The 12,252-nt window shown below is 37.0% G+C and overlaps 1 protein-coding gene and 1 long non-coding RNA gene across 2 annotated transcripts in view; both read right to left on the bottom strand.

Annotated features, from left to right (window-relative positions):
• Positions 1-12,252, bottom strand: part of LOC113168332 (trichohyalin-like) — a 287,283-nt gene that overhangs the window by 124,298 nt on the left and 150,733 nt on the right. The window lies entirely within an intron of this gene.
• Positions 4,304-11,871, bottom strand: LOC113168566. Its single transcript, XR_003299456.1, has 5 exons — positions 11,797-11,871; positions 10,931-11,011; positions 7,653-7,718; positions 6,759-6,839; positions 4,304-5,500 (listed from the first exon to the last, which is right to left on the bottom strand). It is a non-coding gene; the product is annotated as an uncharacterized LOC113168566 (long non-coding RNA).

Below are 12,252 nucleotides of genomic sequence, written 5' to 3'. Positions count from 1 at the left end.
TCCTACAACACACACCTTTGGTTCAGAGGCAGCCTGCCACCATTAAAACCATATAGAGGTGTACAGAGGGGGCACACTCTGCCCTGCAGGGTTGCTTTGAAAAGACAGATTAGAAGACTCTCTATGAACCTCACGGTGAGGACAATGATGGACTGACAGACTGCATCACTGACTACATGAGTTTCTTTGTGGACTGTGAACCGAGCGGACAAATTGAATAATTTTCGATTCCAGGCTGAGCCTCAGAGCCTCCTCTAGTCCACAACCTGCTCCTCAGTCCCTCCCCCACACGACTCAGCCACCACCCTAACTATCTCAGCAGGTCAGGTGAGAAGAGCTCCACAGGAGGTCCTTTCTACCTGTGGCCATCAATCTTCCTCCCCCCTCTGTAAGGGGTGGGGGAACTGAGGATTGATTTCTTATAATTGTTGTCATTACACCCTAGATTAAAAATACTAAGCCATTTTCATTCACCTCACATTTTCTGTAAGTATATTAACTGTTCCGTTTTGATGTTACTGTGTATTTGTGTTGCTTTAATGAGGCAAAACTATTTCCTTCTGGGTTTAGTTCTGAGTAAATCTTGAGCTATAATCAGCATCTCATACTGTAGCTCTGATTGTGCAAAACCTCAACTTCATCCAGTCAAAACATGTTGCACAACTTTCACTTTCCTTATTTTATTTAGAGGTAATTGTTTTTAAGGAGGATAATGATGCAGATGATCCAATTTCTACCTGCACTCTTGTTGCTTGATATATATAATAATAGGTAATATTATTATAGCATAATGTTTACTATTATATATATTAAATGTTTGAATAGAGAGACCTTGACTGTCCTGCATATATAAAATATATCAGCTTATCTCTGTATATCACAGTGAGCGGAGTCTTAGTGCTGTGAAATAACGTAAAGACCAACGTGGGATAGATCCAAACACACTTAGTAATACACAGATAAAACACATACTGTACATGTTGATGTAGTACTTATACAGTATTCATCCACTCAACAACGTTACCTGACTATTGCTTGTTGGGGAATCCACAGTCTCTTTACTATATGTGTTGGCATTGTTTTTAGAGTTGTCACTCTGTTCCTGAGACAGAGACAACACAGAAACCACAGTTTTTATTGATGTTGGACTAATCAACAAAGAGTTACACACCCTGCTTCTAGGTTTTTACTTTACACATGTTACACTGTGTTTGAATCAGAGCTGGTGTCACAAAACCTCCTGTCAGATGTCTACATCTAACAGACAGAGGCATGTAGAGATGACAACACAGTAGATTCAGATTTTCAGATTTTTCATCAGTGACACTTGAATTCAGGCTCAACAACAGTTATTTATTGTGGCATGATTTACTCTCAGCATTGAAGAATAATCCAAAAATGTTTTGTTATGTATTAATGGAGGTGATCTATTTCTCAGTCTCCTGTTGGTTTAAAGCAGTGGGAGACAACCCTGGTCCTCACTGCTGCTGTCCTGCTGGTTCCCCAACTATCTACTGCTCATTACCTGGATCAGGTGTGTTCAGCCAATTATTATTATTATTATAATTTCTTATTCTACAGTCACACAACAATTGTAGTTGAACTGATAGTTTGGTCGTTTTATGTTTCAGGTTTCTTGTCATGGCTGCTGTGACTTGGTCTCTTTAATAAATTTACATGTTTTATTCAGAAGATAAAGAGAGAAATGACAGATAAATGATCTAAAGATCAATCTCTGTGAACTTGTTCTCCAGCTGATTCTTCATCTTAGTGTTTGAGGTGAAATATAATGAAAATATCTTTACACTTCATGTGGTTTATGTTTGTTGTTAAATCTAATTAACACTCATCAGACTTTGAAAAGTAAATATTGTACCAAACCATGAACCTTCTGTTGTCTCTGGTCTTCTACTTGAATCCTAAGTTTCTACATTTGATTTTACCATCATCACTTACCTCAGAGGTGGAGGACCCAGCTGGAGCAGCTCCACTTGTTCCAGACTTATGAAAGACAGAAATTAAGAGAGACGTGTTCTTTAATTAAAGAATCATTTTGTAGATTTACTGAGTCCTTCACAGACTAGAAATCTTAATAGTTTTTGTTAAAGTTCAAGTAGAAAGATGAATGTTAACATTGAACTGCTGGACTTCAGAGTCAAATAAAGAGAAAATATGAAACAATATGAGGAACATGTTTTATCATCACTGTATATTAGAATTAATGCTCCACAACAGCTACAGATGATCAGCTCTATGTAATAATTCAACTTGTCAACATAAACTCACTTTATTAGAAACAACTGTGAAATCTAATATGATCCTAAAATGTTTTTGTTGAAACTGTCTGAATGGTGATAATTAAACTATATGTTTATTACTGAGCTCATAGTTGGTGCTAGAGTCGTACTGGGGTGAATTATATCAAGAGGTGGTTCTAATGTTTTAGCCCCTCATTCATTTCAAATATGATGATTAAAACCTGTCTTTGAAAACAACCAGCTACTTCATTACTTATGTTTAATCTTAATTTTAGTGTTTCCCTTGTTGTTAACCTCCATTTGCTCTGTTTTATTTATCATGAGCTGCTCTCTCTCTTTTACTTCCTTAGTTTTCTGGTTCTTCTTTTCTCCTCCATCACTTTCCTTCCACCGACAAATCTTGGACTCTGTGTAAAGATTAGAAAACTATTTACCAATTTTTATCACATCTTGAATAGTTATGTCTAAAAACTGTTTGTTTTGAAATAAAAAGGGACATGACACTACATTTGTAGTCATCACAGTAACATATACAATAAGGACAATTCACTCTTTCCATTTGAACTGATCCCATTAAACTTTAATCAGAAATACTTGACATTGTCAAATACTGCGGTTATTTTATGACTTACTCGTTATGATGTTCATCTTCCATAAAAAGAAGACAAGTAAAAGAATAAACAGGATGCAAACAGCCAAACTAACAGAGACAGCAACTGTATCAGCAAGAGCATAAGAAGAAACTCTGGTCTGGATGTCAAAGAAATAATCTGAAATGAGGAAAAACACAATCACAGCAAGTTTATATAATATCAGACATAAACTACAGAAACTAAAACAATTAGACCGTTGTACAAATAACAACTTATGTTTACTTGGAACATGTATCTGTGTCTCTGATCTGGTTGATGTTGATCTGTTGGACTCTACAGGTGATGTTGTTGCTGTGTCTCTTCTCCACAGTCACTCTGCTGCTGACAGTATAGAGGTCATCAGGACCTCTGACTGTCTCTGTAGGTCCAGCAGAGAGGATCTTTCCCTCAGTGTCCAGCCACAACAGCTCAGGCTCTGGATACCAGCCTTTAGACTCACACTGTAAAACCACCCCACCCTTAGCCCCATCAATCCCTGCTAAACTTAAAATTATGACAGGTGAGGCAACAGCATCTGGTGCTGAGGATAAAAAAAAACAAAGATATCAGTGGAACAAAACGTATAACTTTAATGATATTTTGAAAATTACCAAACTTATGAAAATCTCATGAACTGAGTTTTGAAATGCATGAACCTACAGTTACAATGTTTAAAAACATCTTTCAAATCTCACATATTTCTATCTCCAAAACTCTAAATCTCTCAAAAATATTAATAGTTTGAGGAAATGTTAACCATGAGAAACACTGGTTGTGCTGTAAATCACTGGTAAAACCTCTTTAGAAAAATAATAAAACATGTCCATTTAACAAAATCCTACTTTTACTTTTGATAATAAAGGTAATTATTATGTAACAATTTATAAAATGAACAGAAAACCAGCTAACAGGTGTTAAGACTCTTTTCCAGCAGACCTAAATGATTCACATTTTACTCACCACTCCGTTCTCAGCTATAGTTGGAGACTTAATGCAGAAGGACTTTTATTATTTTATTCCTATCAAAGGAGATAAAGTGTTTAAATCAGAGGATTAATGAAACATGTCAAATCTAAATATATATCAGGAGGGCGACGTACCTGTGTCATGATGTGTCGGTGTTTTCCACAGACTGCAAGGACTGTAAGTCTGTAAACCACTGAGTTTGACTTGAACTTGGTTTACAGCTTGTCACAATCAAGCTCCACCTGTCTGTTGACACCTAAACTTTACTTCCTCCTCCTACTACTTCCTCTACATACTCTCGCTGCTATTCACTCTGGGGGAGCACAGTGCTCATTGCACGATAGATAAAAAAAAAGAAGTGGTTAAATCAGTCTTAACATTTTATTATCCATCACTGGGAAAAATACAGAGTACTTTAAAGATTTCACTGAACTGTCGTATGAAAACTGGAGAAACAAAAAAAGAAATTCCACATGATGACAAAACTGTTAAAAAAGTTTCTTTCGCAACATCATCTTATTTGTAAAGTAACTGAATTTTAAAATTATCATTACCAACCTTTATCATAAGTTTCTGAACCTATACGTCACGTTTTCAGCTGTTTCCTGTGCTGTCAAAATTATACCATGGTTTTCTTCAGTAACTGTGACTTATTACATGTAGTTAAATTCTGTATCTTCATCACAGTGACACCCAAACAAACTGATCTGAGTAATAGTGGAAATGTGCTGGAAAAGCGACGTAAGTGAATCTTTGCTACAGATGAAATCTTTCATATATTCTGATCTATCACAAAGAGCAGAGGCCATTTTCTAGTGAACTGGAGATTTGTATTTGTGAATATTGACAGTGTTTCATTTGAATATCATATGCATATAAACATTTTAAACAAAGCCTATTGTACTGTTAATCCTTACATACTTTGCCCATATTACACAAAAATTAAGATTATATTATATACATTTTAAATGTTATTTTTAAAGAGATAGATTAAACCCACATTATTTTTAGTAGGGCAGTGGTAACAGTGTTTTAAGGGGAGCTCAAAACTGCCCAGAGAATATTTATCAATGTCAGATAAGGTAGTAGTTCATAAAGCACCCCAAAAGCAAAGTTTACATTGAATTCTGAAATAAAACTCCATAAAACTGTAAAAAAAGTTTCCATTTGAAGTAAAGTGAACTTTATCCTCACATTTTAATTTCAACTCAACTGAGATTGAATAGTGGAGATTGTAGACATATAAAAGAAAATAAACCAGCCTATTTAAAACATTTGAGAGAACATATGTAAATAGTTCAATATCACCCAAGAACACATAGAAGTCAACATTATTTAAATCTGCAGTGAAGTCATGTGTCTACAAAACATTATGTGAGTTGTGCTGTGTCTGATGTTCAGTCCATCATTTATTGTCAGATCTGTAGGATTATTATAATTAAAGTAATGTCATAAAATTAAAACACACAATTTTACAGAGCACCATTGGCCAAATAGGCAGTAACTTTCATGGATGTTTGTTTATCAGAATTGATATTTGTCTGTGTTATGAGTTCATGTTGGACATCTTCAGTTTGGAGTGTGTCACGGTGACCTGTCCCTCTTTATTCCAGTATGTTCGGTGGTTGTGTTTTCCTGCGACTCCTAAGGTTTAAAAAAAAAAATCAACAACACACTCTGTAAAAACTTACATTCTGTTCAATTTCAGTTGTTCAACAGTCACAGGTGTGATTGAGTTTTGAATTTCACCTGAAACATGTCTGCACTGGGTAATAGAAATAATGCAGCCTGTAGCTAATGATACCATCTGAAATATGCTGTATGAAACAATTTAGTGTGTCACAGTTCAGCCCTATGACCTGGTCTGATCTGGTTACTTTCTTTTGTTTTTCTGCTATTACTTTGATATTCCTTCCCTAGCACTTTTTTTTCTCCTCCTGTCTGTCCCTATGACAACTAGTAAATATGTGATTCCATCTGTGAAGGAATCATTTAAAAGGCCTGTCTACTTTGTCTCTTTCTCAGATAGTTGTTATATTTGTTGATATTTTTTGTGTGTTTAGATTTATTATCTAACTTGTGAGTGGTGACCATCTCTTGCATCCACTGAAGGAACCAAATCTGTCTCATCTCCTTGCTGATGCTGCACCAACCATATTCTTCTGCTGCCTTCATCCAGCTAGTTGCACTTCGTCCCCAACTCTTCCCAGTTCTCATTATTTTGTTTTTCTGATCACTTAAACACAATCTAAACAAAGCTGCATGTAACAGAATGCATGACAACTCTGCTTGAGTTCAAATCATATCATAAAAACTATTTCTCCTCCAGTTAAACAATTGCAACATCTAATTTTACAATAAATCCTTATTAAAATTCACACCTCTTCTCCTTTTACCCCCAACACTGCCTCATTTTAGGCAGATGATAAAAAGGGAGATGACTACTGATGTGAATTGCCATAACCTTTGACGTCATGACTTCTGAGAAATAGTGTTTTATGTTAAATTTACTAATGAATACTTCAGCAGTAGCATGAGAGGTGTAGCAAAACAATGAAGACTTTCCTTAGATGTAATATGTTAAACATTAATCTTTGGAATCATTTGGCAGCAACACAGAATTTTAAGTGCTTTACACACAAATAGTCGCCATCTGGGTTGAACTAAGCAACTAGTTAAGAGTCATCATCAACACAAGATCTAAAATTGATGCAACTATGGACGGGAATAAACGTTGTTATATTGCAAAAGCTTATTGAAATGATGCCACAGTGAATGTGTTCCTGTCCAGAGTTTTATTTTTTCTTTTCCCTAATCTTCCTTCCTAGTATAATACTGACTTAGTAGTAGTTTAGTTTGAAAATACTTTGACTTTAAAACTGGTTTGAATGAAAAGATGAACCTCTGGGATTTTCACCAGCAGCTGCTTCAAGTTCTTTACTTCCTCACTGTCCCAGTCTTCATCCTGGAGCAGGTTTTCCAACTGGGAGGTAGCAGATAAATAATTCATTATCAGTAGGTGGTTGATTATTTCTCATTGGTTGTAAGTTATGTTTCAAATTCTCTTCAACATGAAATTAAAGTGTGTTTGTGTTAGTTTTATTTATTTATTTTTATAGTTGTGTGATAAATTAAGCTGATAGTATTATAAAAAAAAGCAAAAGCTTTGGTGATAGCAGTGGCAGTACTGATATCTGAATGTAATTTCTGTCACTGGACAATAATAGATAAAACCACCCAAAGTAGAAAATGTGCAAACAATTTATATTAGTCTCTAATTTATCTAACCCAATTTAGTAAACCACTTTCACCAAGGAAACCAATGTTTTATGCAGAAAATAAAAAAGGAAAATGACAAACAGATCAATGATTTGGATAAAAAGTTGAACATCTATGATCTTGTTTCCCAGCTCTGTCTTCATCCTCCTCTGTTCCTAAGACAGAAGCTGTGTTTTTTTTTTTTTTTTACTGATTAGTTTGTGTCTAGATTTTTTAGCTATACCACAATTTTGGCATAATTTTACCTTCTAGTATAATACTCAGTAATAGTTCAGTTTAAAAATACTTTAACTCTGAACAAAATGTAAACAGCTAAAAAGCTATTCTATTTTAAAGAAAAATAATTCAAAAAACATATAAAACATTTTTAGGAGACAAAGATACTCTCACTGGATGATTATTAGCTTCGTTTCATTTCTGTTTAACATTACCTCCAGTCTGTTTTAATCATTCTGGTTTCAAAAGATACGAAAACAAGAAGAGAGAAAATGAAATGAATGAACCCTGTGATATTTACCAGCAGCTCCTTAAAGGTCTTTAATTCCTCACAGTCCCCTTGTTTCTGCTGGAGCAGCTTTTCTAACTGGGAGGAAGAGGTTTGAAGAGAAATAATTCATTATCAATATCTCTATTAGACTGACTGGAATCACTAAATATGGGAGAGAAACTGTTCAGTGTTGGACAATGTAACACACTAACGCAGAGAGAAAACCTCTTCATGTTCCCAGCATTAAGGCATCAGGTGTGTTCAGCCAATCAGAAACTGGAAGATACCATCTCAGATGAGGGGGGAGTGAGAGAAGACAAAGTGAATTAATATTTTCCAGCTTCTCACTGACTGAACTCACCTGATCTTTGTGTTTTTTTATGTATTTAGTCAAGTCCAGGAAAAGACTAACTTCTTTTTCATGAAGAAAGAAGAAAGAGGTGCTGAATGACAAATTGTTTTGAGTTACAAAAAACTACTGAACCACAAATTTTACCACTTTCACATCACACACATTACATGATAATAAATGATAATTTCGCATTTAACAACAACTTAGTAGGAATTTAAACTGTAATTATATTTTAATGGGTGAAGACTTTGTTTTGGAGTCAAGTACAATGTTTGGACATATTTGAAATGTTCACATAGTTGGGTTTAATTGGGTTTAATTTCTGTTTACTCAGATCAGATTTGTATTAATTAAATATACTAGTTGATGATTTGTATCAAATCAATCCAAGAGGAAATGTGATATTTCAGATTTTTAGCTGGAAAACGGCAGCAACACTCCAGAGATTCTTTGACTTTTGTTTAATTGGTAACTTGAGGAAGTTCAAAAAGAGGATTTTAGAGTCACAATCAATGAAAATTTTTCACTTCCTCTACAACAGAAAATGTTTCTTTGATTAAAATAAACCAGAATCATCAAGCAACGTGAGCCGTCCCTCTGATGTACTCGTTCCTTATTCTGTCTAACCTGGTCACTCCTAAGGAGAACCTCAACATCTTCATCTCTGCTACCTCCATCTCAGCCTCTTGTCTCTTTCTCACTGCTACCGTCTCTAACCCATAGAGCAGAGCTGGTCTCACCACTGTCTTGTAGACCTTTCCTTTGAGTCTTGCTGACACTCTTCTGTCACACAACACTCCTGGTTCGGGAACTGCACCGTTTCGGATCGCAAGGCCCTACAGCGGACAGTGAGAACAGCTGAGAAGATCATTGGAGTCTCTCTCCCCTCCATCACGGACATTTACACAACACGCTGCATCCGCAAAGCTACCTGCATTGTGGATGACCCCACCCACCCCTCACACCCAATCTTCACACTTCTGCCATCAGGGAAGAGGTTCCGGAGCATTCAGGCCCTCACAACCAGACTGTTGAACAGTTTCTTCCCTCAAGCCATCAGGCTCCTCAACACACACAAAAAACTGAACTGAGCACACACATACACACACACACACACACACACACACACACACACACACACACACTGGTTTTGACATGTTCAACTTGCTGTTCTTGCGCATAATTTCCACCATTGTTTTTATAGTACCTCAGATGCAAATTGTACATTTCCTCTTCTGGTCGCTGCTGTTTTTGTGTTTTGTGTTCTGTTTTTGCACTGTCTTCAAATGTCTGTCTGCACTTTTTCTTTGTGTTATTGCACTGTTTGCACTAGGTTGCACAGGATGCACTTTATGTGGCTAGGACTACTTAGCAGTCCTCAGCCCCATGTTCTGTCTTGTTAATGTCTTATGTAGCACCATGGTTCTGGAGAAACGTTGTCTCATTTCACTATGTACTGCTTCAGCTATACTGTATGTGGTTGGAATGACAATAAAGCTTCTTGACTTGATACTTTCCTCCACCCGCTCCAACCTGCCTGCACTCGCCTCTTCACCTCTTTTCCACACTCTCCATCACACTGAACTGTTGACCCAAAGTACTTAAACTCCTGCACCTTCTTCACCTCAGCCCCCTGTAACCTAACATTTCTACCTTGATCCCTCTCGTTCAGACACATGTATTCTGTCTTACTACGACTGACCTTCATGCCTCTTCTTTCCAGAGCAAACCTCCACCTCTCTAGCTGTTCCTCCACCTGCTCTCCACTCTCACTGCAAATCACAATGTCATCCGCAAACATCATTGTCCAGGGAGATTCCTGTCTGACCTCATCTGTCAGCCTGTCCATCAACATAGCAAACAAGAAGGGACTCAAAGCTGATCCTTGGTGTAGTCCCACCTCCACCTTGAACTCCTCTGTCTGACTTACAGCACATCTCACCACCGTCATACTTCTCTCATACATGTCCTGAACTACTCTGACGTACTTCTCCGCCACTCCCGACGACCTCATACAGTACCACAGCTCCTCCCTCGGCACCCTGTCATACGCCTTCTCTAAATCCACAAAGACACAATGCAGCTCCTTCTGACCATCTCTGTACTTTTCCATCAATAGTCTCAAAGCAAAAACAGCATCAGTGGTTCTCTTACGGGGCATGAAACCATACTGCTGCTCACAAATCTCCACCTTCTTCCTAAGCCTGGCTTCCACTTCTCTTTCCCACAGCTTCATTGTGTGGCTCATCAACTTTATTCCTCTATAGTCACAGGTATGTCATCAGGACCAACACCCTTTCCACTCTTCATCCTTTTCAGAGCCTTCCTAACCTCATCCTTTCCAATCTCTTCTATTTCCTGCTCCACAACATCCACATCCTCCTCCCTTCTTTCCCTGTCATTTTCCTCATTCATCAGCTCCTCAAAATACTCCTTCCATCCTTTCTGCACACTCTCCTGGGTTGTTAGCACCTTTCCATCTCTGTCCTTAATCACCCTTACCTGTTGCACATCCTTCCCATCTCTATCTCTCTGTCTGGCTAGCCTGTACAAGTCCTTCTCTCCTTCCTTTGTGTCTAACCTGTCATACAGCTCATCGTAAGCTTTCTGTTTGGCCTTTGCCACCTCCCTCTTCACTCTACGCTGCACTTCCTTGTACTCCTGTCTACTTTCCTCAGTCCTTTCTACATCCTACTTCCTTTTAGCCAAGATGATTTGCATTGTTATTTTGCCAATTTTTACGCCGGATGCCCTTCCTGACGCAACCCTCTCTATTTATCCGGGCTTGGGACCGGCACAGAAGTCACTGGCTTGCACCCCCTGTGGCTAGATTGTTACTTCTCTATTTAACTGTGACAATTACTTCTAGTCTGTGTTCTGATCTATAACTTAGTTTTGGTTTCAAATGTAAAAAAAAGACAAGAGAGAGAAAACTGTTTTGGATAAATAGATGAACCTCTGTGATCATCTCCAGTAGCTCCTTCAAGGTCTTTACTTCCTCACTGTCCCCGAGGTTCTCCTGGAGCAGCTTTAATACCTGAGAGGTCGGAGAGATGAAGAGAAACAATTCATTATCAATAGATGTAGACACAGCATTTATTCTAAGTGAATGATCATTTCTCATTGGTTGTAAGTTGTGTTTCTAATTCTCTTCATACAACATCAGTTTGAATCTGAATTGACTCTGAATAATTTGATCCAATAAACACATCAAGTGTCTCTGAACTGTTTGGTTCCTGCTCCCTCTGGCTCTATCATTCAGACACTATTAGACTGACTGGAATCACTAAATCTGGGAGGGAAACAGTTCCAACTATTATTGGATGTTAAATACCAAACTAGCTGCTCAGTGTTGGACAATGTAACACACTAACACAGAGAGAAAACCTCTTGATGTTTCCAGCATTGAACAGAGCTCTGGAAAAGTTTCTGATTGGACTTTTTCTAATCACTCATAATGAATCATTAGTTTGTTTCTTGATTTTTCCTGAAATAAATATTTTTTAATTAAAACACAAATTTTCCCTAATCGTCTTACTAGTACATACTTCTTAGTACAATAATCCCTTAGTAGTAGTTTAGTTTGAAAATACTTTGGCTCTAAACAAAATCTTAACAGCTATTCTATTTCACAGAAAAAACAAAACACTGCTGCTGTTAATTCAGATCAAACATAATTTCTAGGACACATCAATACTCTCACTGGACTATTAATAGATTTGTTTCCTCTCTGTTTAAAAGTAACATTTAAATCTGTTATAGTTTGTCAAAAGACAAAAAAATGACAATAAAGTGAAAACTGATTTGGATGAATATATGAACCTCTGTGATTGTCTTCCCCAGCAGCTGCTTCAATTTCGCTGATCCATTCTCGTCACCTGCATCAGCCAGGAGCTGCTTTACCAAACGGTAAGGAGGGAGCGATAAAGAAAAAAATAATAATTCAAAATTAATTGTGTGTTTTTCAGATTAATTTATTTAATTATTATGATTATGATTCATTAATATTTTTGCGCTACAGCAATTGTCATGTTTTGTCTGAAAAAAAGTAGTTACTTGTTGTCTCATAGCTTCTGTGTCTTTGTCTCATCAACAAATCTAAATACAGATGATAAAGAGCGAAATGACAGAAAGAACTGATTAGGATCAAAAGATCAAACCTCTATGTTTGTGTTCTCTGGCGGATTATTCATGGTCTCCGTTTCATTCATCCTCTTTAGTACCTCAGCCCAGAGCTGCTTTTTAAACTGAGAAGAAGGAGAAATGAAGAAAGACATT

This window comes from Anabas testudineus, chromosome 18 (assembly GCF_900324465.2).
Source record: "Anabas testudineus chromosome 18, fAnaTes1.2, whole genome shotgun sequence".
Classification (NCBI taxonomy): Eukaryota; Metazoa; Chordata; class Actinopteri; order Anabantiformes; family Anabantidae; genus Anabas; species Anabas testudineus.
Note: the sequence above shows the minus strand (reverse complement) of the source record. Positions and strands in the feature narration are given on the sequence as shown.